This window comes from Heloderma suspectum, chromosome 7, assembly GCF_057233095.1.
Source record: "Heloderma suspectum isolate Gila_16-S chromosome 7, 16-S_ref, whole genome shotgun sequence".
NCBI lineage: Eukaryota > Metazoa > Chordata > Lepidosauria > Squamata > Helodermatidae > Heloderma > Heloderma suspectum.
This window is the reverse complement of record NC_139464.1, coordinates 22445620-22470685: the sequence shown is the minus strand read 5'-3', so window position 1 is coordinate 22470685 and position 25066 is coordinate 22445620. Positions and strand designations below refer to the sequence as shown.

Sequence of the window (25066 nt, the reverse complement as noted above, 5' to 3'; positions counted from 1 at the left end):
AAGCCCATTTAATAAGCCTCTAGCCACGCCTTGGCAGGCGCCGGGCGGGAGGCCCGCGGAGGGAAGAGGAGGAGCTGGAGAAAAGCCGCTTTGCAGGGGAGTGCGGGAGGACCGTGTTTCGTTTTTGAGGCCGGCGAAACTGCCGCGGCGCGTGAGTTGTGCATTTTCAGCCGATGCTTTTTTTCCCCTCTCTTTTCTTCTCGTCTCGGACATTCAACGGAACTTACTCTCCAAAAAAAGCGTGGACAGGACTGCAGCCGTTGGGGTGTGGCGATGGGATGAGGATGCTCCCGGCTAGCTAGGAAGAGTAGCGCGGTTCTTTGCAAAGCGCCCATAACAGGGGCTAGGCAGCCTGGTGCCCTTCAGATGTTTGGGACTATAACTCCCACAAGCCCCAGCCAACATGGCCAATAGTTAGGAATTGTGGAGTTGTAGGCCAAAACGTCTGAAGGCACTGGGTTGCCTACCACTCTTCTATAAAATTAAGAGCGCAACCCTGTGCATGTTTAGACAGAAAAAAAGTCCTCAACTCCCAGAATGCCATCCGAAATATGCGTAGGATTGCGCCCTGAGTTACTCACTGGGCCTTCACTATGGAAAGGTTACATGTTAAAAGTTCTATCAAAAGGGGGCAAATAATAAAAACAAACCACAAACCCCAACGTTAAAAAGATGTAGAGCAAAGAAAACAGGAAGTTGTCTTATGCTGAATTGGATCATTGGCTTGAAAGCTTGCACATGTTTGTGGAATTGTGGTTGGGCATAGTAAAGGTATTGCCCAACTATGGATCTTGGATTTTTTCTTCTCATGGACCAGCACAGCTATCTTTGTTTTTAGGTCCATCTGTCTCAGTCTACACCAGCTTTCTGCAACCTGGTGCCCTCCAGATGTTTTGGATTTCAACTCCGATCAGCCCTGGCCAGTATAGCTAAATGGTCAGGAATGCTGGGAGTTGTAGTCCAAAACATCTGGAGGGTACCAGGTTTGGGAAGGCTGGTCTGCATGCTAACCTGCAGGGATTCTCCAAGGTTTCAGAGATGAGTCTTTCCCAGAATTACATGGAGAAACTAGGGACAGAACCTGGGACCTTTTGCTTGCCCTTTGACTGACTGACCAGTGAGATGCAGCATTTCCCAATGTAACATTTCAAGTGTTTTGGAGGTGGCTTGAACGCACATTTGCCACCCTGAAAACAATTGCTTTGGAATGCAGCAAACATGTATTTAAACCTTTTCTACCACCCCATTTCCAGCACAAACTTATTTTGTCTACTTAGAAGTGAGCCCTATTGAGTTGAATGGGACTTTACTCCCAGGTAAGTGTGTATAGGATTGCAGCCTAAAGTGGCAGCCACTAGAGGCATCCTAGGCAAGCTTTTTCCTCCTTGCATTTAATTTATTGAAACAATGGAACTACAGCTACTGCGGGGAATAATGTTAGCCAGTCGCTATTATATGGAGCATATCGCTCAGTATGGAGTTCACAATTACATGTTTGTATGTGAATAGTGTCATAAGTTATGAGCAAACACAAAATCCTTTTTAATAACAGCTCCCAGAGACACTTTTCTAATATTCCACATAATGTGATAATTGAGCGCAATGGGGATCCTCTAGGTATTAAATGGGGTGTGACAAATAGAGTTTATTAAAATGTAATTGTTCCGCATAGGCAAAGATTTGTAAGGTAGCGTTATAATTGCTGAAGCCTTCGTAGTTTTATGCTAGTTAGATTTTGTTTGTACTGTTCATTTTTTGTTTTGGGAGAATGCAGCAGGGGCAATCTATTCTGTGATCGCTAATTAAAAATATATTGCTTGAAATCCAGCACTTAAAACATATTAAACTTGGAATCTTTAACCTCTTATCAGTAGCTGCCCATTATTAGTGATATAGCTGCCCTCATTTGCCAGGTAATTGTGGCGTAGAGTCCACAATTGCCATGAAGCCCATGTAGGGGCTATAAAAGAGAGAATAAAAAGCTTCCATTGGTGCCAATGGATTCATTTTTCTTTCTTTCTTTTTTTCTTTCTTTTTATTTATTTATTTATTAAATTTATTAATCGCCCATCTGGCTGGTCACCCAGCCACTCTGGGTGATGTACAACATATAATAAAACAGTTTAAAACAATAAAATTCTACAATAAAAACATTTTCTAAAATACCCTAACCCACCCCAAATGCCTGCCTGAACAACCACGTTTTTAATGCACGGTGGAAGCTCATTAAAGAGGGGGCATGACGGAGTTCCCTAGGGAGGGAGTTCCACAGAGTGGGGGCCACCACAGAAAAGGCCGTCTCCCTCGTCCCCACCAGTCTAGCTGTCCTGGCTGATGGGACAGAGAGAAGGCCATCTGAGGCTGATCTTGTTAAGCGGCCTGTCTGGTGCTGCTGGAGGCACTCCTTAAGATAGGCTGGGCCGGAACCATATAGGGTTTTAAAGGTCAAAACCAACACCTTGAATTTGGCCTGGAAAACAACTGGTAACCAGTGCAACTCCTTCAGCACTGGAGTGATGTGATCTTGCTGGCGGCTGCCTTTAATCAAGCAAGCCGCAGCGTTCTGTACCAGCTGCAGTTTCTGAACTGTCTTCAAGGGTAACCCCACGTAGAGCGCATTACAGTAGTCTAAACAAGAGGAGACCAGGGCATCTACTACCGATGGGAGCAGATGGTCGGGAAGGAAGGGGCGCAGCCGCCGTATCAGATGGGGTTGATACAGCGCTGTCCGGCTCACAGCTGACACCTGAGCCTCCATGGACAGCTGGGAGTCCAAAATGACCCCCAGGCTGCAGACTTGGTCTTTCAAGGGTAGCCGTACCCCATTCAACACCAGGTCAACATCCCCCAGCCTCCTCTTGTCTCCCACCAAAAGTACCTCGGTGTTGTCAGGGTTCAGCTTCAGCTTATTCCTCCCCATCCAGCCACTCACCGTCTCCAGATATTTGGACAGGGATTCTACGGCCAGCCTTGGTGAAGATTTGAACCAGAGGAAGAGCTGCGTGTCATCTGCATATTGATGACACCACACCCCAAACCTCCTGATGATAGCCCCCAGCGGCTTCACATAGATGTTAAATAGCATTGGGGAGAGGATGGAACCCTGTGGCACCCCACAAGTGAGTGGCCACGGCTCCGAAACCTGCTCTCCCAGTGCTACCCTCTGGTACCTGCCGGAGAGGAAGGACCGGAACCACCGCAATACGGTGTCTCCAATGCCCAACCCCTCCAGGCGGTCCAGGAGGACCAGGAGGTCAACGGTATCAAAAGCCGCTGAGAGGTCGAGGAGAACAAGGAAGGAGCATTCACCCCTATCCAGAGCCCTCCTCATATCATCCACCAAGGCGACCAAGGCCGTTTCTGTCCCATGCCCAAGCCTGAAGCCTGACTGAAATGGGTCTAGATAATCGGTTTCTTCCAAGTGTGCCTTCAACTGCATCGCCACCACCCGTTCAATCACCTTGCCCCAAAATGGCAGATTTGAGACTGGGCGAAAGTTGTTCAGAACCTGGGGGTCCAAGGAGGGCTTCTATAAGAGTGGACTTATCACTGACTCCTTGAGGGCTGATGGCATCACTCCCTCCTCAAGGGAGGCGTTCACCACTGCCCTGATCCCCTCACCCAGTCTCTCTCTGCAGCCCATAATGAGCCAAGATGGGCAAGGATCAAGTAAGCAGGTGGTCGGCCTTACAGATGAAAGCACCTTGTTCACTTCATCAGAAGAAAGAAACTGGAACCGATCCCACAAAACTGGTTTGCCACAGGCCGCCTCTTGCTCACTAACTGTATCCACAGCGTGCGGAGTAACACTCCTAATCCCCCACTACAAAAAAAGGGGGGGTAGGAAAACAGGTGGCTGAGAGGGTAAGGTTTAAACTTACCCTACCTGTGTACAGTGGTCCCAATCCAGATCAGGGCCCCACATGCTTATCTGTAAGTAAAATAGAGAGGGTAACCTGCATGCTACATATTTAACGTAGTTTAGCCCAGTAAAAGCAATCAGAGGAACAAAACATATCCATGAAAACATAAAATAACTCTGCCATTTATCTCTACTGCATTTTGAGGTTAACCCTTTCCCAAGGAATATAAGCTTTACAAATAAACGAAGGCAGCTGAAATCTGTTACACTGAAAGAGGATGACAGTCCTCAGCTTTCACCAAGCCATCATATGCAGTATTTTCAAATGTTATTCTCAGGGTCACTATACACTGAAGTGGGTTCTTGCCTCCAGATAAATGTTGCAAAACACAGAAGGTGTAATACCTTGTGCAATTCACCTGAAAATGTATCATAGCATTTCTATCTGCACACATGCCCTCTAGAAAAACACAATTTAATGCACCTGTCTTAATGTAATGTAAGTCAAAATGTATCATACTGGTCTGACCACACATCCCATTGAACTCCGTGGGACAGGACTGGACTGATAAAGCATAACATTCAGCCAAATTTGAGCACTCCATTGATTTCATTACAGAAGACTGAAGCACCCATCTGATTTCCCCACTGAAATCAGTGGTGCTTGTTTCAGAGTTGGTGTACTGCACCCCACAGACTCAGACAGACTCTGCCTTCCAAACAAACCTAAGCTTTATTTAAACAAAGCCTTTCCACTGAGTTCTCTCAGGCAGTGGCCTTTCTCTCCTCTTCCAGGAAGCACAACTCAGGCCGAATGCAGTACTTTTTTCATATTGTTACAGTGCTGGCTTTAGCTTTTGGAGGGCTCTTGGGCAAGATGTCCTCAGTAGGTCCCTTCTCTGAGTGGTTTCCCCTCCTCCACACCATTCCCTTGCCCTTTCCTGCCCGGAGGGAGAGGGAAAGGCAAGTAACTGGAGGAGGATGCTCCATGTTGTCACTGCTCCTATGCTTGAAGAGGATAGGTGAACAGGCAGGAACAGCGAGGAGTAGCGGGCCCCTTAAAGGATTGTGGGTCTCAGCAGCTGCCCTACAATACCAACCCCTGATATCAGCTCTCCTGCTCAACATGAAATAGCACCCCCCCCCAAGATTCTTGGATCTGCCACCATGATAGGAGTTCCCACTATTTTAAGCATTTAAAAGCAGCTGGGTGGGGGGCATAGTGTTGGGGAGGGTTAATTCTTCCCTTCTACACCATTTTCTTGATGAACCTCCCTCTCCGGCTATTTGCCTCATAGAACATAACATCCAACTACCCATATGCTAAAACACTTAGGGAAAAGTCTCCAAGGGAGCAATCCTATGTGGATCAATGGTCGCCTGGAAGCCCAGGGGTGACCGCCGATCCAGTGCAGGGCAGGAGAAGTGGTGAGGAGTGGAGGAGTGGATCTCCCCCATACTCCCCTGCCCTGCTTGCATGGCCAGACAGCCGATTTCAGCTGTCTAGCCACGGGACCTCGGAGCGTGGAAAGCGACGGCCGAATGATGTGTTGTACTGGCGTTTCTGACCTCCTCGCCCTACCCCTGGGAATGCCTCGTTTCCCCCGCTCCATGCTCCTCTTACGAGCGCGGGGCCAATTTCCGCTGCCTACAAGGCAGCATGGGAGGGGGTGGGGGTGGGTTCTCTGGGAACTGACATATCCTATGGCTGTCTAGCCGCTGACTAGCGGCCATAGGGTGCAATCCTATGCATGTTTAGGCAGAAAAAAGTCCTACAACTCCCAGCCAGCCATGCTGGGGAGTTGTACGACTTTTGTCTGTGTAAGTATGCATAGGATTCGCCCTTAAACTGAAAAAATCCTTAGATTTTTTTTCTGTTTTAACACTTTCCCTAGCTTTTAGAATGACAAGGCTACGGAGTAGATATAGAGAAGTCCTTTTCAAGTTCTTATCCCATCTGTTCCCCCCAAATTTACATACTATACTTCCCCCCCATATACTTTTTTTTACTTGTTTCAGGTTTTAATTTATAACTTTCCTGTCCTAAACTTGCTTTATCTTTTTAAAACGCCTTTCCTGTAAAATTGTTGAAACTTTGTTCTGACAGTTGCTTTTAAAAATGACCTTCCTTCCTTCCTCCCTCCCTCCCTCCCTCCCTCCCCGCTAGCCATAGAGCAATCTGACTCCTTGCAAGGTTAGCTGATTGTGCGCATTGTGTAAGTCCGGGTTTGGTAGACTTCAGTCTCGCAGTGGGAGCCCGTTACAAAAGACGCACACTTAGAATTCTTAGAATTAAAGAATTCTGAGCCTAAGACTTTGTTTTCTGTATCAGAACTGAACAGAGCTCACAGTCCTTCCACACAAAAATCCACTCCTTTTACCACTCTTTTATTTCATTAGTATAGTTTAGGGCAGGTGGGGGTCATTTTGTCGCTGGTATTGTTAAATGACTGGGAGTCAAAAATCCTTGTGATCTACTGCAAATTACCCAGATTTAGCAGTACATCCAAATCTATCTTCTGTCCACCACTGGTATAAGCAACTGGGCCTTGTGGGAAAAAGGGATGTGTTGTGGATGGTGTTTATGGTATGCTTGAGAGGGAAAAGTCAGCAATGGCCAGTATCTTCTGTATTATTTCTTATATTAGTAAAGTGTGTACCTTATGTGGTGATGTGCTGAGCACCCAAATGGAGGGGCGGGGAGTAGGAGTTGGTCTCCACCAAAGGGGAGTGGAGACAGGAGTAATGTAGACAGGAAAATTCTGCTTTTTGAACCCCTTGCTCCCCACCCCCGAAGAAACCTGACTGGAGCCGAGACTTCTACAGGCACACTGATTCCATGCAGCCTCTGTATGTTGGCAGCAAACAGCAATGTGCTGACGCAATCTCTCAGCCACTGGCATTGTGAGTTAGGCTGCCTACTTTCCCCTTCAGCCTGGATTTAATGGGGGAAGGAACTGGGCCCTCTGCTCAGTTCTCCACATTAAAATATCCCTTGAAGCAGTCTTTCCCAACCTGGTGCCCTCTAGATTAGATTCAGTGCCCATCAGCCCCAGTTATGGTGGTCATTTGCACATCACTCAAAAAAGAGGACTAAAGAGGACACAAATTTGAAGATAATTTGTGTATGCTAATTTATGTGTATAGATACAAATTTAGAATGAATAACTATAATTTAAATGGAAATACAATACATCTTGCTATAGTTGGGAAGACTGTGACCAGGGGCCCTGTGTGATATGTCTCCTCAGTCTGTTGTCCAGGTGCTTACAGTCAATGAGCAATGTCTAGTTCCCTGCTCTCCTTCATTATGTTTCTTTGATTGGGTTTGGACGATCATGGCAGGAAAAGAAGCTACCATGGCTTCTTCCCCTGCCTGCATGTGTGCTGCATGCACGACTGCTATTTGCATTATTACCTGAGATGCCATGCGGGTTGCCATGATGTCCAAATTGAGTCCAGTGTGTGGTGGTGGTGGTTTCTTACCCACCACCCAACCTATGGCTTGTGGTAGGGGTTGTGAGGTGGATAAGAAGCCACCCGGCCCCATGCCCCAACCAGCATGACTGGAGTTGTAGTCCAAAACATCTGGAGGTCACCAGCTCAGAGAAGGTTGCTTGAAAGTGACTGGGACTGCCCTTCACAGTAAAGGATTTCAGCGGGATGATCTGTACTACCCTCCCCACAAGCGTAATTTGACCTTTTCCAAGAATCCTTTAAAATTGTGTGGGGAACTGCCTCTTTTACAGTTAAAAGGATCACAGTGGGTGGAGGAATTGGCCTTAGCAAATGTGTACCTTCAGGCCTCTGTACCATTTAAAGGACTGGAATGGGAATTGGCCTTGCAAGACATGGCATCCTCTTCCAAGGTCATTTCTCTCCCCCCACTTTGAACCATGAAATATATTCCATAGATCTCTGCTTATTCATAAATCATCCGAAGGTTCTTCTGCCATTTAGCCAAGGCAGTGAGAGAACAGTGATCTCAGAGGTGTTAATCACAATTGATTTTGCCTCATGGGGAAATTCTGCTCTGCCAAATGGCCTCATGAGACGTTGTGCACTTTGTTGTGCATTGGAAACTCAAAGCTAAATCATACGCAGGGAAGCATTCCCAGCAGTTGTTTGCGGATAGATAGTTAAAGAAATATCTCATTAAATACCTTTCCCACATGGCAGTCCCATGTTCAAAATGTTTAACTGCAACCACCATAAAAGCTAGAAATGCAAAACAAAACTTCATTGCACTGGTGGCCATCCATGACTGGAATTGTGGCTGTTGAATGAGCAAACAACTCTTCAGTATCATACACTAATAGGTAGCCTCTATGAGTTGGAACTCTTACTCCCCATGTCATGCTTTGGTCTCTGAGCATGCGGAGAACTGATGTTTTCAGGAAGGGAGTCTGAGGAATTGAAGCAAATAGTGGTGACAAAAGATGACGTTTTCAACCATATTGATAAAATGAAAGTAAAGAAATCACTGGGCTCAGATGGTATCCATCCTAGAGTTCTCAAAGAACTCAAATATGAAATTGCTGATCTTTTAACCAAAATATGCAATATGTCCCTAAGATCAGCCTCTGTACTGTTAAAAAACACCCATTTTTAAAAAGGGATCCGAGGGAATCTGGGAAATTATAGGCCAGTTAGCTTAATGTCTGTTGTGGGTAAAATTGGTTTAAACCATTATTAAAGACAAAATTAGTAAGCGTATAGAAGGAGAAGCGCTGCTGAAAAAGAATCAGCACAGCTTATGCAAAGCTAAGTGCTGTCTCACTAAGCTTTTAGAGTTCTCTGAGAGTGTCAATAGACATGTAGACAGGGGTGATTTGGAGTGATAGGTGAAGTGGCCAGGTTTGCTGATGACACCAAATTATTTAGGGTGGTTAAAACAAAAAGGGATTGTGAGGAGCTCCAAAAAGATTTTTCCAGACTGGGAGAATGGGCATCTAAATGGAAAATGCAGTTCAATGTAAACAAGTGTAAAGTGTTGCACGTTGGGGCAAAAAATCCCAACTTCAAGTATAACCTGATGGTTTCTGAGCTAGTGGTGATTGACCAAGAAAGAGATCTTCTGGTTGTGGTGGACAGCCCAATGAAAATGTCAACCCAATGTGCGGCCGCTCTAAAAAAGGCAAACTCCATGTTAGGCATAATTAGAAAAGGAATTGAGAATAAAATTGCCAATATCATACAGCCCTTATACAAATCTATTGTGTGACCACACTGGGAATATTGTGTACAGTTCTGGTCACCATACCTAAAGAAGGATTTTGTAGAACTGGAGAAAGTGCAGAAAAGGGCAACTAAAATGATCAAGGGGTTGGAGCATGTCCCCTATGAAGGAAGGTTACAATAGCTGGAATTGTTTAGCTTGGAAAAGGAAGGGTGAGGGGAGACATGATAGAGGTGTACAAAATTATGCATGGTGTGGAGAATGTGGCCAGAGAGACTTTTTTTCTCCCTCTTTCTTATAATACTAGAACCTGGGGCATCCCATGAAGCTGATGAGTGGGAGATTCAGGAAAGATAAAAGGAAGTATTTCTTTACACAGTGCATAGTTAAAGCTATGGAATTCGCTACCACAAGATGTAGTGATGGCCACCAGCTTGGATGGCTTTAAAAGGGGGTTAGACAAATTCCTAGAGGAGAAGGCTATCAGTGGCTACTAGGCTTGATGGCTATGTGCTACCTCCAGTACCAGAGACGGTATGCCTATTACACCAGTTGCTGGGGAACATGGGTGGGAAGGTGCTGTTGCACTTGTGTCCTGCTAGTGCTTTCCTGGTCGGCAGCTGGTTGGCCACTGTGTGAATGGAATGCTGGACTGGATGGACTCTTGGTCTGATTCAGAATAGCTCTTCTTATGTTCCTATGTGAGTAGTGAAGTGGCCAAGTTTGCCAATGACCTCAAATTATTTAGGGTGGTTAAAACAAAAAGGGATTGTGAGGAGCTCCAAAAGGATCTCTCCAAACTGGGAGAATGGGCATCCAAATGGCAAATGCGATTCAGTGTAAGCAAGTGTAAAGTGATGCACACTGGGGCAAAAAACCCAACTTAAGTATAACCTGATGGGTTATACTTCCCCCCATGCCTTGCTTGTGGGTTCCTGGTTGACAGCTGGTTGGCCACTGTGCGAACGGAATGCTGGACCTTTGGTCTGATCCAGCATAGCTCTTCTTATGTTCTTATGAGTGTGCGATTTTCGTACAGCACAGGGAGCTGTGTGTATAGGTTCCTGGGGTTTGTGGCTTTTAAGGAAGACTGAGCCCTGGCACACATTTTAAAAAAAGATGTTAAGTAGTAGAGTAATAGAGGGATATGGGTATTACTTTTCCTTGGAGGCCAAACATTCTCTCAAGGATCCTAACCATCCCCTTCTCTTCATAAGGGGCAAGGACTTGCTCCCATATAGACCAGCCCAGAAGTTAAGATCAATGTTAGATTTGGTGTGTAAGCACAAGAGTCAGGGTCTTTTATGTGATAGTGCTGGGACTCTGGAATCCCCTCCCAACTGCAATTCATCAGGCTCCGTCTTTGGGTGTGTCTTTTGCCAAAAATTAAAGCCATTTCTATGTCAGTCTCTAACACCACATTATATTGTTTTTAGTTTGGATGTCTGACATCTTGTATGCTTATTTATTATTGATTTTATTACATTTGTGCCTTGCCTTTCTATTGAAAATGCCCCAAATAGCTAGCAATAAAATCTACAATAAAAAGTCACATAACAAACAATATAAATCTATCTAAAAACCAAATAAGAACATATAAAAATAGCATCCAGTGAAAACATAGCTTAATTAAAATACAGGTTAAATGCACACAATAGCAGAGAAAACAAATCAGCTATATAGACGAAGCACCTGTTTAAATTAAATTTTTTTTTTGGCTGCCTGCAGAAGACCATCAATGAGGAGTCTAGATGGGCCTCTAGATAGTAAGGGGTTCCTAAGTCTGGGTCCAGCCACTGAGAAGGACCTTTCACAAGTTTCTCTTCCTCTTGCTGCTGCTAGATTTGTATTTTGCTTTGTTTCAAGTGTCGGTTATATTTTGTTACTGAATTTGGAAACTCTTGTACTTACATTTTTCCTGATTTTATTATTACGGTTTATGCCACTGTGGCTACTTTTAGTAGAAGAGTGGGATATTACTATTAATTCTTCTTCTACTACTACTACTACCACCACCACAACCACCACCACCACCAATGAACACATTTTCCTGAAGGAGTTGGTTGAGTGAGTACTGGGCTCTTGCAGGCAGCTTTAGGATGCAATCCTATGCACGCTTAGACAGAAAAAAGTCCTTCAACGGTTCATGCTGGCTGGGGAACGCTGGGGGTTGTAGGACTTTTTCCTGTCTAACTAAGCATGCATAGGATTGCGCCCTTAGTCAGTGCCATGATAGATAGCCTCCCATCCAACAGGGAAAGCAAAATCCTCATCTGACAGCAACTGGTATAGCCAAGAGAGTGTGCATTAATTAGGGAGTCCCTGATTCAAATCTCGCCCCAAACTTGAACTTCTTCAGCTGCACTTCGAGAATAATACTGCTTTCTTAAAGATTGAGATAATATCTGTGCAGCACTTTGAATCCTCTAAAACACCATATAGATTCTCCTTCTTTCTTCTCCCAGCTGCACCAAGCTGGATATGTGCAACTCCAGGCCAAAAGTCTGAGGGACAGGAGGAGTACCACAAACACCCCATATATCCCCCACCCATATAATTTTTATACCCTCCACCCATATAATAAATTGGTTTTTATTTGCAGTGCCTTTATGTTCTCTCAAATCATCAGAGCACCATGAAAACTATAGTAGAAAGAGTTTCATCAGGTGCAAGCATGCAGGGACAGGTGTTTCTCAAGCACACAGGAACAGGCCACAGTAGCTTTTGGCATGACCAAACTTTGGGTATTTTGGCACCAATTTTTGCAGTAAATAAATATGAACACACATGCCATCCATCATTTCACAGATGAGAACAGGGGCAGACACATTTGTGCAATACACCTATTATCTAATGCCTACCACTCCATCTTCCATTACACATACTGAAGGTTTTTCTCTGCCTAGGGTTGTCGGAAAAATCTCCAATGGATTCAAATGTGTTTGGATTTTTATGAATCTGACCTGCGGCTTCTTCCGAGTCATGTGGACTTGCAGAACGTTTTTTTTAGGGGGGGAGGGGGATTTGCATGAATTCGCACTTGCGCTCGTATGCATTAACACAAGTGTTCACTTGTGCAAGTGGAACAAAATTCTTGTACATCACTGCAAAAAATCCAATTCTGCCAATGAAAAGATGACAGAACAAAAGATGCCTGACAATCCGCAAAACACAGACGGAATGGATTTAGCAAAATCCATAAATCCCTATCTCTGCCTATTAAATGCTGCATTCATTTAACCAGGAATAGCCTGTCTCTGTTATAGGGACACAAATAGAAACACAAAATTCAGATTAGTCATGGCAAATAGAGATAAGAGAGGGAATCTTACTTTCCCTCATTTTGTCCTCAAGCTAATCAAAAACTGACCTCTAGTGGCTGAAGGAGCAAAGCAGGCGTGTTATATCCAGCACTTAGTTCAGCAGTACATTGAAGAACCACAGCTGACCAACACACACTGCAGAAAATAACATGTAAATCGTTTTTAGCATTATTTCCACTATTTTTATAAGATGTGTTTTTAAAACGACAAAAACAATGAACATTGTCTGGAAAGGAGTTGCTCTGTCTGCAGTTGGGCCAATGGAGTAATTCACTAAACTGACCCAGAATGCTTTGCTACACCTGTCTTTGATCACAGGGATTTCAGGACTGATGGTGTGCTAGGCCAGTTGGACCCAGGTCTATCCCTGCAGCAGAAGGATGTTTCTGATGGCTTACGGGCCAGCCTGCGCTCAGATACCGTTATGGCCTGAGTTCTCTCCAAAATGTGTTAAAGGACTCTGATAATGTGAACAGTGTGATAGTCTTTTTGCTAATTGAAAGCTTTTGCCAATGCCCTGCTAATGAGGGCTTGAATCAAGCCAGCATTAGTTATTTTTGTCAATCTCTGAGGTGGCTGTTAGTAACCCAAATAATAATGTTGCTTTTCTGGGTTTTCTTGTCCTGTATATTATCTTTATGATCCCTTTGGTGCTCAGATTCCTTGTAAACATAGAATCATAGAGTTGGAAGGTACCTCAGAGATCATATCTCATCTTGTTAGATTTAGCCCAGTGTTCCATCCTGTCTGGATCCTTTTGAATCTTGATCCTGTCTTCTGTGGCATTGACTATCCCTCTTAGCTTCACATCATCTGCAAATGTTATAAGCAACCCCTCTGCACCAAGCCATCCAAGTCATTTATAAAAATGTTGAACAGCACAGGGCCTAGGACAGAGCCCTGCAGCATTCCACCATAGCACTTCATGCTGAGCCATTAATTAGCACTTGGAATCCCTGATGAATCTTGGTTTGGGAGTAGTGACCAATGGGCAGAGGTGGTGATCAATGGAGAAAGGCTGCCCTAGCCACACACAAGGCAAGACCAGGCTCACCCTACTCTCGGTCTATGTACACTGCCTTGAACTGGATCCACAGAACTGCCATTCCCCCACCCTGGAAGAACCTGCGTACCATACTATATACTTGTTGTTACTTTTGTCCCCCCAAACTTCTTATACAGGAGACTGCATTTCCTGGGGACAATGTACGTTGCTCCACTGACTCTATCAGGCATGGGCAGTGTGTGGCCTCCAGAGGTTTTGGCCTACAACCCCCATCAGCCCTAGCCAGCATAGCCAGTAGTGAGGGATGATGGGAATTGTAGATCAAAACATCTGGAGGACCACAAGGTGCCCACCCCTGGACTATATCATAGTTTGTAACTTCAAACATTCTCTAATAAAAACAATAAACTCCCTCTCAGACCTCTTTGTTGACTGCCCAAGAGGACTTGGATCAGATGATCTGTATGGTAATTTTTGTGCAGTGACAATACTATGTTTTGGCAAGAGTGGAGTTTGGAGCAGTAGCACTGTTGTCACCTGGACTGGAAGAATAGTGGAAGAACCTGGATTTTTCTAACATTTTAGATCGACATAGTATGGGTAGTATACAACATTGCACACTGCCAGTACAACTGGAAGCCAGAGGTTTCTGGAGCAACTGGAAATTAGCAGAAGCACTCATTTCCAGAACAGGTCAAGTCAGTGGAGCTTGTGGAAGGGATCACCGTTGACCTGTAAGTTTCCAGAAATGAGTGTTTCTGCTCATTTTCGGGATTGCTTTAGGAAACACTAGCTTCCTGTTACACTAGTAGTTGGTCTCATGGGCTCCACAGAATGAGTGAAGGTTCAATGGCAGTATTGGATATTGCCCTATACTATTATGTATAGGATTTATTGTTCAGACCCATAGAATAGTGGCTTTGTGATGAAGACCTGAACACACTTTAATCATCTTTATGTTTCAACTCTACTCTTTTCCTTTGGATAACTATTAAAGCCCTGCTTCACTAATTCAAGGCTGGTCATATCTTCATATGTACAAGTCTTTGAAATTTCTAGGGTTGAGCTGGAATATCAGATTTATGTTATATACCGCAAATGTAGATGTTGCTTTTCAGCCTTCATATTTTCCAGCAACAGGCATCATGTTCCTCAAAGACATTGTGTCACAGCAATAACAAATTCAGTGAGGATAATGGGTTCTGCTGTTTTGAAGTGATCTGAGTATTTCAGTGAGGAAGTGATCCTCACACTGCTTGGATTACACCAGGGGTAGGGAACCTGAGGCCCGCAGTCCCAGTCTGGTTCTCCAGATGGCCACAGCCCTTTCCCCCGGCACTCTTTCCACCAACCACCGATCATGGTGGTTTCCTGGCCTTTGTGCAATTTTTTCCTTATTTTAAAATGTTTAAATACCTCTACCAAAGCTTAGTTACTGGCTGTAAGAAATTTAAGCTACAATATCCTGGTATGTTTTGTAATTTGGCACTGACCCTTTGGCTGCACCCACCACTAGAATGCAGCCCCCAAGAGCTTCTCTGAAATTGAATTTGGCTCTCGGCTGGAAGAGCACTCCCATCTCTGGATTACACAAATCCCATTACGTGTATTAGGGCTTCCAGTAGCATAACTACTTGTACGGTTTGTGCTCCCTGTGTATATCATTAAATCTTTAGGGAATTGCTTACTATCGGTATACTTACAAATTCCAACCCTTTTGCTGAGCACATGTATGTGTATATATACAGTCGAGGCCAGAAATATTGGAACAAGGATTACTGTTTTGGCACTTGGCCTCTGTACACCACCACATTGAACTTGAAAGGAAACACACCCAGATGGGAGCGAAGTCAGGACTTTCAGCTGTAATTCAAGGGGTTTGACAAAAGTGGGGCACTAACCATTCAGAAAGTACAGCCAGTGGCATACACCCCCCCCAATCGTTGGTGGCTCATAAGTAATGGAACGAATGGCTGACAAGCAGCTGCATGGCCAGGTGTGGCCTGTTTCCTGGGTACCCCATGACCAATCAAGCAGATAAAAGGCCTGGAGGTGGTTCTGAGTGTTACATTTGCATTTGGTAGCTGTTCACTGGAACTCCCAACATGAGGTCCAAAGAGGTGTCCATGCGAGTGAAGAAGGCCATCATTAGGCTGAGGAAACAAAATAAACCCATCAGAGAGATAGCAAAAACAGTGGGAGTGGCCAATACAACAGTTTGGAACATCCTGAAAAAGAAGGAATTAACTGGCAAGCTCAGCAACAGCAAAAGGCCTGGAAGACCAAGGAAGACAACTAAAGTGGATGACTGCAGAATTCTGCTCATGATAAAGAGGAACCCTTTCACAACATCTAGCCAGGTCAAGAATGTTCTTGCGGAGGTAGGCATGTCATTGTCAACATCTACAGTCAAGAGACAGCTTTATGAATGTCAATACAGAGGCTTCACAACAAGGTGCAAACCACTGGTAACGCTCAAGAACCGAAAGGCCAGATTAGCCTTTGCCAGCAAACACCTAAGAAAGCCTGCCCAGTTCTGGAATAAGATTCTTTGGACTGATGAAACCAAGATTAACTTGTACCAGAATTATGGGAAGAGAAAAGTATGGAGAAGGAAAGGAACAGCTCATGATCCAAAGCATACCACATTGTCTGTCAAACATGGTGGAGGCAGTGTTATGGAATGGGCGTGTATGGCTGCCAATGGAACCGGGACACTGGTGTTTATTGATGACCTGACTGCTGATAAAAGCAGCAGGATGAATTCTGAAGTGTATAGGGCTATACTTTCTGCTCAGATTCAGCCCAATGCTGCCAAACTGATAGGGTGCTGCCTCATATTGCAGATGGATAATGACCCAAAACATGCAGCAAAAGCTACCCAAGAGTTTCCCAAGGCAAAGAAGTGGGATGTTCTTCAATGGCCAAGTCAGTCACCTGATCTCAACCCAATAGAGCATGCTTTTCACTTACTGAAGGCAAGACTGAAGGCAGAAAGACCCACAAACAAGCAGCAGCTGAAGGCAGCTGCAGTAAAGGCCTGGCAAAGCATCTCGAGGGAGGAAACTCAGCATTTGGTCATGTCCATGGGTTCCAGACTTCAGGCAGTCATTGACTGCAAAGGATTTTCATCCAGGTATTAAAGGCGATCCTTAAGTTTGAAATGATGTTGGTTTGTTCCATTACTTATGAGCCCCCAATGATGGGTGTGTGTGTATGCCACTGGCTGTCCTTCCTGAATGGGTAGTGCCCCACTTTTGCCAAACCCCTTGAATTACAGTGGAAAGTCCTGACTTTGCTCCCATCTGGGTGTGTTTCCTTTCAACTTCAATGTGGTGGTGTACAGAGGCCAACTGCCAAAACAGTTATCCTTGTTCCAATATTTCTGGCCCTGACTGTATGTATGTATAGTTCTATAGTGTCTGAATTTTCAATATGTTCATAATCCCACAAGGTTGTCCACTTTCCCCATTGATATTCGAGTTATGCTTGGAACCCGTGGCGTGTGCTATTAGACAAAACAGTAGTATTCCTGGATTTGTGTATTCTTGCTTAGAATTTAAAATTACCCTTTATGCTGATGATCTTTTGCTGTTCTTTTCGAAACTCCAGTTGTCGGTTCCAGCTTTGATGAAATTGTTCAATACTTTCAGTGATTTATCTGGCTATTCAATTAATTGGTCAAAGTCGGAAATAATGCCGATTGGAGATAGGGTTTACTCTAGTATATTAGCCAACTGGCAGTTTCGATGGTGCCCGGAGTTTATTACTTATTTGGGAATAATTATCCCTAGAGATATATCTCAAATGATTAAATTAAATTTAAATGACTAATGACATTTCATGAGATGTAGACAGATGGGCATCTTTAAAGTTGAGTTTATTGGGTAAGATTAATACACTTAAGTTTAATACTATAGCTTGAATTGTTTATGTTATATTTGGGATCCCCTTACTTATACTTGGCAAATATTTCCAAAAGTGTAATGCTTTGTTTCGTAAATTCTTTTGGGGTTCCTCTCCACCAAGACAATCTTTGAAAAGGATGCAACTTCCAGTTAAAGAAGGTGGGTTTGGCTTTCTGGACCTTGCTACTTATAATCGGGCTTATTTGCTGACCTGTACGAAATTTTGGTCTTTTCCACTCAGATTTGATTTTCTACCTTGGTCAGTTTTGAAATCTTCCTGTCTGGAGCCTCTCTTCAAATGGATGGCATTAGGTTCTCAGCATACTAAGGTGGATAGAGCTCCTCCCACAATCTTGTCATAGCGTACGTATAATGTCACGTCAATTACAATTTCACCTATTTTCACATGCTACATTGACTTTATGGGGAAATTCAGATCGAAGAATAGGAAAGAAAATGTTTCTGTGGTGGACCTGGACAGATAAAATGAACTTCACCCTGGATCAATTATTGGGTGTTGATGATGAGTTTTTGCCATTTTCAACTTTGCGAAATACATTTGTCTGCTACAGCTGAATGGCAGTATTTGCAATTGAAACATTTGTTAGTATCTAGATTCAGTCCTGCTGCTTTTACTGCCTCAGAGTCTCCTTTGCTATTGCAAACACTTATTGAAGCTGACCAGGTATATTGACTCAGGATTCATGTTTATAAATACTTATCAGTGAATAAATATGATGCACGGGGTCTACAGCAGGAATAGAACAGGGAATTGGAATGTGCTATTTTGTTTAATCAATGGACTGCTGTTTTGGCGTCTGTATCTAATATCTCTATGGACCTCCGGTTATGTCTTATTCAGCAAAAACTTTTGTTTCAGGTCTATTGAATGCCATGATGTCTCTTTAACAAAGGTTTGTCAAACTCAGCTAATTGCTGGAGGTATAATACAGTTAATGCTTCTTTTGTTCATATGTTTTGGAAATGTCCAATAGTTGCCTCCTTTTGAGAGGAAGTTATCATATGTATAACCTTTGTATTGGAAAGCTCTTTAATATTTACTGATGTATATGTTCTCTTAAACTATCTACCTGCTTTTTGGAATGTAACATATGGTTAGCATAAATGGATTTTTTGCTCCCTCTTGGCTGCTAAAAGACTGATACTACAATACTGGAAGGATAAAAGCTCACTGCCTATAATGCAATGGATTGAACTTAACAATACTAGCAACATTTAAAATAGCGGTATATGGGTGTCACTTGTGAATGGACTTATATTTGGAAATCTGGTCTGCTTTTACTGAAGTTTATGTGTAATCTATTATTCCCCCATCCCCCGCCCTAGAATGTTGTAATATTTGAAACTGAGGACTTTAGAGTATGTTGTTACATTTTCAATTTTTTGGTTTTATGTCTTGGTTTGTTTTGTTGAAACTCACAATAAAAAATTGATAAAAAATTATCCCACATTGCCATTCAAGCCTCAAATGAAACCATAAATTATTTTACTCTAATCCACAAAGAATTTGTGCCATAAAGCATTTGTTAGCCTTTTAAGATGCTGCAACACTTCTTTGTTGTGTTTACAAGGTTCTTGGTTGTTGTTTTTCCAGAAAATAGTTTAGACCTTTTTGAAATATCAGTTGGAGGGATGGGTGGGTGGGTGGGGGGACCTGCCACAAAGTATCCACAAGATGGCAGTGGCTGTTGACTGTACCGAGGAAAAAAGCATTTATGTGTAGTCACAGCTCAAAAACTGGTAGCTCTCAGGTCCAGTTCATACATGCGTGTACATAAGTTGATTGCACAGCCAGATGTGTGAAATTCTTCCATGAAAAGGAGTGTTTGAAGTTATATAAACCTCTGTTTGTGATGGCTCTTCTGCCCTTGCAAGTCTCACCAGAACGTGAGTCATCAAGCGGAGAATATGACACTTTCGTATTGGAGACCCTGTTAGTGACCCTTGGCCCACTATTTCCATCCTAATTGGGCATCCAATTAGCCTGACCATAGAAGAGCTGGAATGTTTTCCCATTGTGACCTTTTTCTATGGAGCAGTCACTACCTCTTAAATTGTGTTTTGAGAAGAATATCTCTTGACCATGATATTTCATACGAAAATAAATGGTTTAAGAGAATCTCCTCTCACTGCTGTTCAGCTAAGAATCCTGGCTGAAATGATGGTATAAATGTCAAGCCCACATATGAAGTCTAGTCACAGTATGACCTAGAATGACAGAGGTGCACCTAGGTCATTTTAGACTGTGGACTTACAAAGGTCTTACAGGGGAGCCCTTTAGATGGCCACTTCAGGTGTGAAGCACACAACTTACTTTTCTCCCCTCTCCAACCTATGCTGTACAACTGCCTCTCCATCTCTGTTAGAACAAAAAGATAACAACAGAACCTTTTGCCAAGTCTGATAAAAAAATAACTCTGAGCATGTGCAGTTTTGCATTTTAAACTCTCTGAAATAATGGCACCATCATGACTTCAGGAAGTTTGCTTCTGCTGCCCTGACGCTAAACATATTTACTTGGGAACAAGCACCATTTTCTTGAAGAAAACTATAGTATATTTTTAAAAGTACAAACAATAAATGAGCACCTGTAGCCATGTAAATCCCAACAGCCACCCCGAGTATATATTTTTTTAAATAGGAAAAATAATGCTGCAGTGATCAGTGTCAGTCCTGGTGCTTATGGCAGGCTTATTTTCTACTGCCCCGTCACCTGCTGCTCTTTGCATGGTCATTGGGGGGGGGCCCTGGACTTCGTCCACAAGTCCAGCCATAACTGCACCATTGTTTTCAATTACTAAACAAATGGCACAGAGTTAATTTTATACTAGTTTCATCCGGTGGTAATAGCCCTGAATTATTAGGTGCTGATCATTATTATTAGGGTGCATTGGAGTGCTGTTAGGGTGACCACTTACCCTTGGCCAAAAAAGAGGAAATGCATCACCCAAAAAGAGGACAAAAGAGACTTTTTTGCATAAAATTTGCATATGCTAATTTGTATGTACAGGTGCACATTCAGAAATACTTTGTTGTTGTTGTTCAGTTGTATAGAAATACATCTACTATGATGGGAAAGACTGTGATGAGGGGACCTGTGTGCCTGCTCAGTCCACCGTCCAGGTGCTAAGTGTTGATGAGCAAGTTCAAGGGTCCTGCCCTCCCCTTAAGTAAGGCTGCAGTTCTATACATGCTTGTTGTTGTTCAGTCGTTAAGTCGTGTCCGACTCTTTGTGACCCCATGGACCATAGCACACCAGGCCTTCCTGTCCTGCGCTCTCTCCCGGAGCGTGCTCAAGTTCATATTCATTGCATCGGTGATGCTAATCTAGCCATCTCACCCTCTGCCGTCCCCTTCTCCTTTTGCCTTCAATCTTTCCCAGCATCAGGGTCTTTTCCAGTGAGTTTTCTCTTCTCATTAGGTGGCCAAAATATTTGAGCTTCAGCTTCAGTATCTGTCCTTCCAATGAGCACTCAGCGTTGATTTCCTTTAGGATTGACTGATTTGACCTCCTTGCAGTCCAGGGGACTCGTAAGAGTCTTCTCCAGCACCACAGTTCGAAGGCATCAATTCTTCGGCGCTCAGCCTTCCTTATAGTCCAGCTCTCACAGCCATACGTTACTACTGGGAAAACCATAGCTTTGATTATACGAACCTTTGTCGGCAAGGTGATGTTTCTGCTTCTTACTATGCTGTCTAGGTTTGTCATAGCTTTCCTCTCAAGGAGCAAGCGTCTTTTAATTTCATGGCTACCGTCACCGTCTGCTGTGATCTTGGAGCCCAAGAAAATAAAATCTGTCACTGCTTCCATTTCTTCCCCTTCTATATGCCAGGAAGTGATGGGGCCAGATGCCATGATCTTAGTTTTTTTAATGTTGAGTTTCAAACCAGCTTTTGCATTCTCCACTTTCACCCTCAACAAGAGGCTCTTTAGATCCTCTTCGCTTTCTGCCATTAGGGTGGTATCATCTGCATATTGGAGGTTGTTGATAATTCTCCCAGCAATCTTAATTCCGACCTGTGATTCATCCAACCTGGCATTTCTCATGATGTACTCTGCATATAAGTTAAATAAGCAGGGCGACAATATGCAGCCTTGTCATACTCCTTTCCCAATTTTGAACCAATCAGTTGTTCCATGTCTGGTTCTTACTGTTGCTTCTTGACCCTCGTACAGGTTTCTCAGGAGACAGGTAAGGTGGTCTGGTACTCCCATCTCTTTAAGAATTTGCCAGTTTGTTGTGATCCACACAATCAAAGGCTTTAGCATAGTCAATGAAGCAGAAATAGACATTTTTCTGGAATTCTCTTGCTTTCTCCATGATGCAGCGAACGTTGGCGATTTGATCTGTAGTTCCCCTGCCTCTTCGAAACCCCGCTTGTACTTCCGGTAGTTCTTGGTTCACATACTGCTGAAGCCTAGCTTGTAGGATTTTGAGCATCACTTTGCTGGCAATGTAAAATGAGCGCAATTGTACGGTAATTTGAACACACTTTGGCATTGCCCTTCTTTGGAATCGGAATGTGAACCGACCTTTTCCAGTCTTGTGGCCACTGTTGAGTGTTCCAAATTTGTTGGCATATTGAGTGCAGCACTTTAACAGCATCATCTTTTAGGATTTTAAATAGCTCAGCTGGAATACTGTCATCTCCGCTAGCTTTGTTGTTAGTAATGCTTCCTAAGGCGCACTTGACTTCACTCTCCAGGATGTCTGGCTCAAGTTTAGTGACCGCACTATCATGGCTATCAGGGACATTCAGATCTTTCCTGTATAGTTCTTCTGTGCATTCTTTCCACCTCTTCTTGATCTCATCTGCTTCTGTTAGGTCCCTGCCTTCTTTGTCCTTTATCATGCCCATCTTTGCACAAAACGTTCCCTTGAGATCTCCGATTTTCTTGAAGAGATCTCTAGTCTTTCCCATTTATTGTTTTCCGCGATTTCTTTGCATTGTTCATTTAAGAAGACCTTCTTGTCTCTCCTTGCTATTCTCTGGAACTCTGCATTCAGTTGGATATATCTTCCCCTTTCTCCCTTGCTTTTCGCTTCCCTTCTTTCGTCAGCTACTTGTAAAGCCTCATCGGACAGCCACTTTGCTTTCTTGCATTTCTTTTTCATTATTATTATTATTATTATTTTTATTAAATTTATTAATCGCCCATCTGGCTGGTCACCCAGCCACTCTGGGCAATGTACAACATACAATAAAACAGTTTAAAATTCTACAATAAAAACATTTTCTAAAATACCCTAACCCACCCCAAATGCCTGCCTGAACAACCACGTTTTTAATGCACGACGGAAGCTCATTAAAGATGGATTTAGTTGCTGCCTCCTGAACAATGTTACAGACCTCTGTCCATATGTGCTGTTGGAAAAGAGTGTTTGCTATGATCAGCATGTTCTCTTGGCAAAACTCTATTAGCCTTTGTCCTGCTTCATTTTGTACACCAAGGCCATGCTTGCCTGTTATCCTGGTGATTTCTTGACTTCCTACTTTAGCATTCCAATCCCCTATGATGAAGAGGACATCTTTTTTTGGTGTTAGTTCTAGAAGGTATTGTAGGTCTTCATAGAACCGATCAACCTCAGCTTCTTCGGCCTCAGTGGTTGGGGCATAGACTTGAATTACTGTGATGTTGAATGGTTTGCCTTGGATTCGTACTGAGATCATTCTATCATTTTTGAGATTGTACCCCAGTGCTGCTTTTCCCACCCTTTTATTGACTTTGAGTGCTACCCCATTTCTTCTAAGGGATTCTTGCCCACAGTAGTAGATATAATGGTCACCTGAATTAAATTTGCCCATGCTTGTCCATTTTAGTTCCTTGATTCCCAAGAGGTTGATGTTCAATCTTGCCATCTCATGTTTGACCACCTCCAGCTTACCTTGATTCATTGATCTGACATTCCAGGTTCCTAAACAATATTGTTCTTTACAGCATCAGATTTTCTTTTCACCACCAGACACATCCACAGCTGAGTGTCCTTTTGGCTTTGGCCCAGCCGCTTCACTCTTTCTAGCGCTACTTGGAAATTCCCTCTTCTCTTCCCCAGTAGTGTATTGGACACCTTCCGACCTGAGGGGCTCATCTTCCGGCGTCATATCTTTTAGCCTTGTGATACATTCCATGGGGTTTTCTTGGCAAGAATACTGGAGTGGGTTGCCATTTCCTTCTCCAGTGGACCACATTTTGTCAGAACTCTCCGCCATGACCTGTCCGTCTTGGGTGGCCCTGCACGGCATAGCTTATGGCTTCATTGAGTTATGCAAGCCCCTTCGCCACAACAAGGCAGTGATCCATGAAGGGGTATACATGCTTATCAAACAGTAATTCCCACTGAATTCAGTGGGACTTACTTCTGAGTAAATGCACTTTTGAGTTGTGCGGTACATAAATGTTAAAAGTTTTGAAATGAAAGTTTTAAAATTGTAAATCACCTTGGAGACCCTTTTGGGCCAAAAGGCAATTCATAAATAATTTTATAAAGTTATTATTATTAAGAAAAATAAAATATTTATATAAAAATAGATGAAAGAAGAGCAAAGAAAAGGGTAGGAGGAACCTGGGGATCCATATGGAAGGACTCTAGGGAAGTAAAAATCCTGCAGAAAAAAGGAGTGGACTCAGCACTGGCTTTCAGCACAAAGGATAGGAAGACATGGATGTGCCTCCATTGAGGGTGATGGTGGTGAGGTTTAAGCTGGTGAGTTTCTGCCTGGTATTGAGCTGATAAAGACCCTAAATCCTTGCAGGAAATTAGTTGGTAATTATACTTAAACCATGTGGTTACTTTTAAGTTAACCTACAAAAAATGCCCGAGCTGTTTTCGCTTTTTTCTTTTAAAGAGAGTACTGAAACGCATGCAATTTTTAAAAATACAACGTTTAACAGAGCCACAGATGGCATACAAGGGAAGAGACACACGAAGGGCACGATCCTACCAAAGAAAACACTTAAGCACCATCGATTTTTCAGTAAAATTTGGAATTCCCTCGAAATCTGTGGGACTGAGCTCTATGCAATGCAAGTATCCTTGGAAGCCTATGCAAGCATACTGAGCCTATGCAAGCATACACTGACGGCAGTGGGTTGTTGTTGTTGTTCAGTCGTTCAGTTGTGTCCGACTCTTTGTGACCCCATGGACCATAGCACGCCAGGCCTTCCTGTCCTGCGCTCTCTCCCGGAGTGTGCTCAAGTTCATATTCATTGCATCGGTGATGCTATCTAGCCATCTCATCCTCTGCCGTCCCCTTCTCCTTTTGCCTTCAGTCTTTCCCAGCATCAGGGTCTTTTCCAGGGAGTTTTCTCTTCGCATTAGGTGGCCAGAATATTTGAGCTTCAGCTTCAGTATCTGTCCTTCCAATGAGCACTCAGGGTTGATTTCCTTTAGGATGGACTGATCTGACCTCCTTGCAGTCCAGGGGACTCGTAAGAGTCTTCTCCAGCACCACAGTTCGAAAGCATCAATTCTTCGGCGCTCAGCCTTCTTTATAGTCCAGCTCTCACAGCCATACATTACTACTGGGAAAACCATAGCTTTGATTAGACGGACCTTTGTCGGCAAGGTGATGTCTCTGCTTCTTACTATGCTGTCTAGGTTGGCCATAGCTTTCCTCCCAAGGAGCAAGCGTCTTTTAATTTCATGGCTACAGTCACCGTCTGCGGTGCACCATCTGCAGTGACGGCAGTGGGTTACTCTGAAGTAAAGGTGCATCGGATCAAGTCGTTCAAAAAATACCTAATTTGGGGCTGATTGTGCCTAA

At 43.6% G+C, this 25066-nt stretch overlaps 1 protein-coding gene across 3 annotated transcripts in view; it reads left to right on the top strand.

The window, feature by feature from the left end:
- Positions 1-57: 57 nt before the first annotated feature.
- Positions 58-25066, top strand: part of BPGM (bisphosphoglycerate mutase) — a 57046-nt gene continuing 32037 nt past the window's right edge. For all 3 annotated transcript variants that reach the window (XM_084809255.1, XM_084809254.1, XM_084809256.1), the window contains exon 1: positions 58-151. The gene's annotated coding sequence lies outside the window, so the exon portion shown is untranslated. The remainder of the gene's footprint in view (positions 152-25066) is intronic.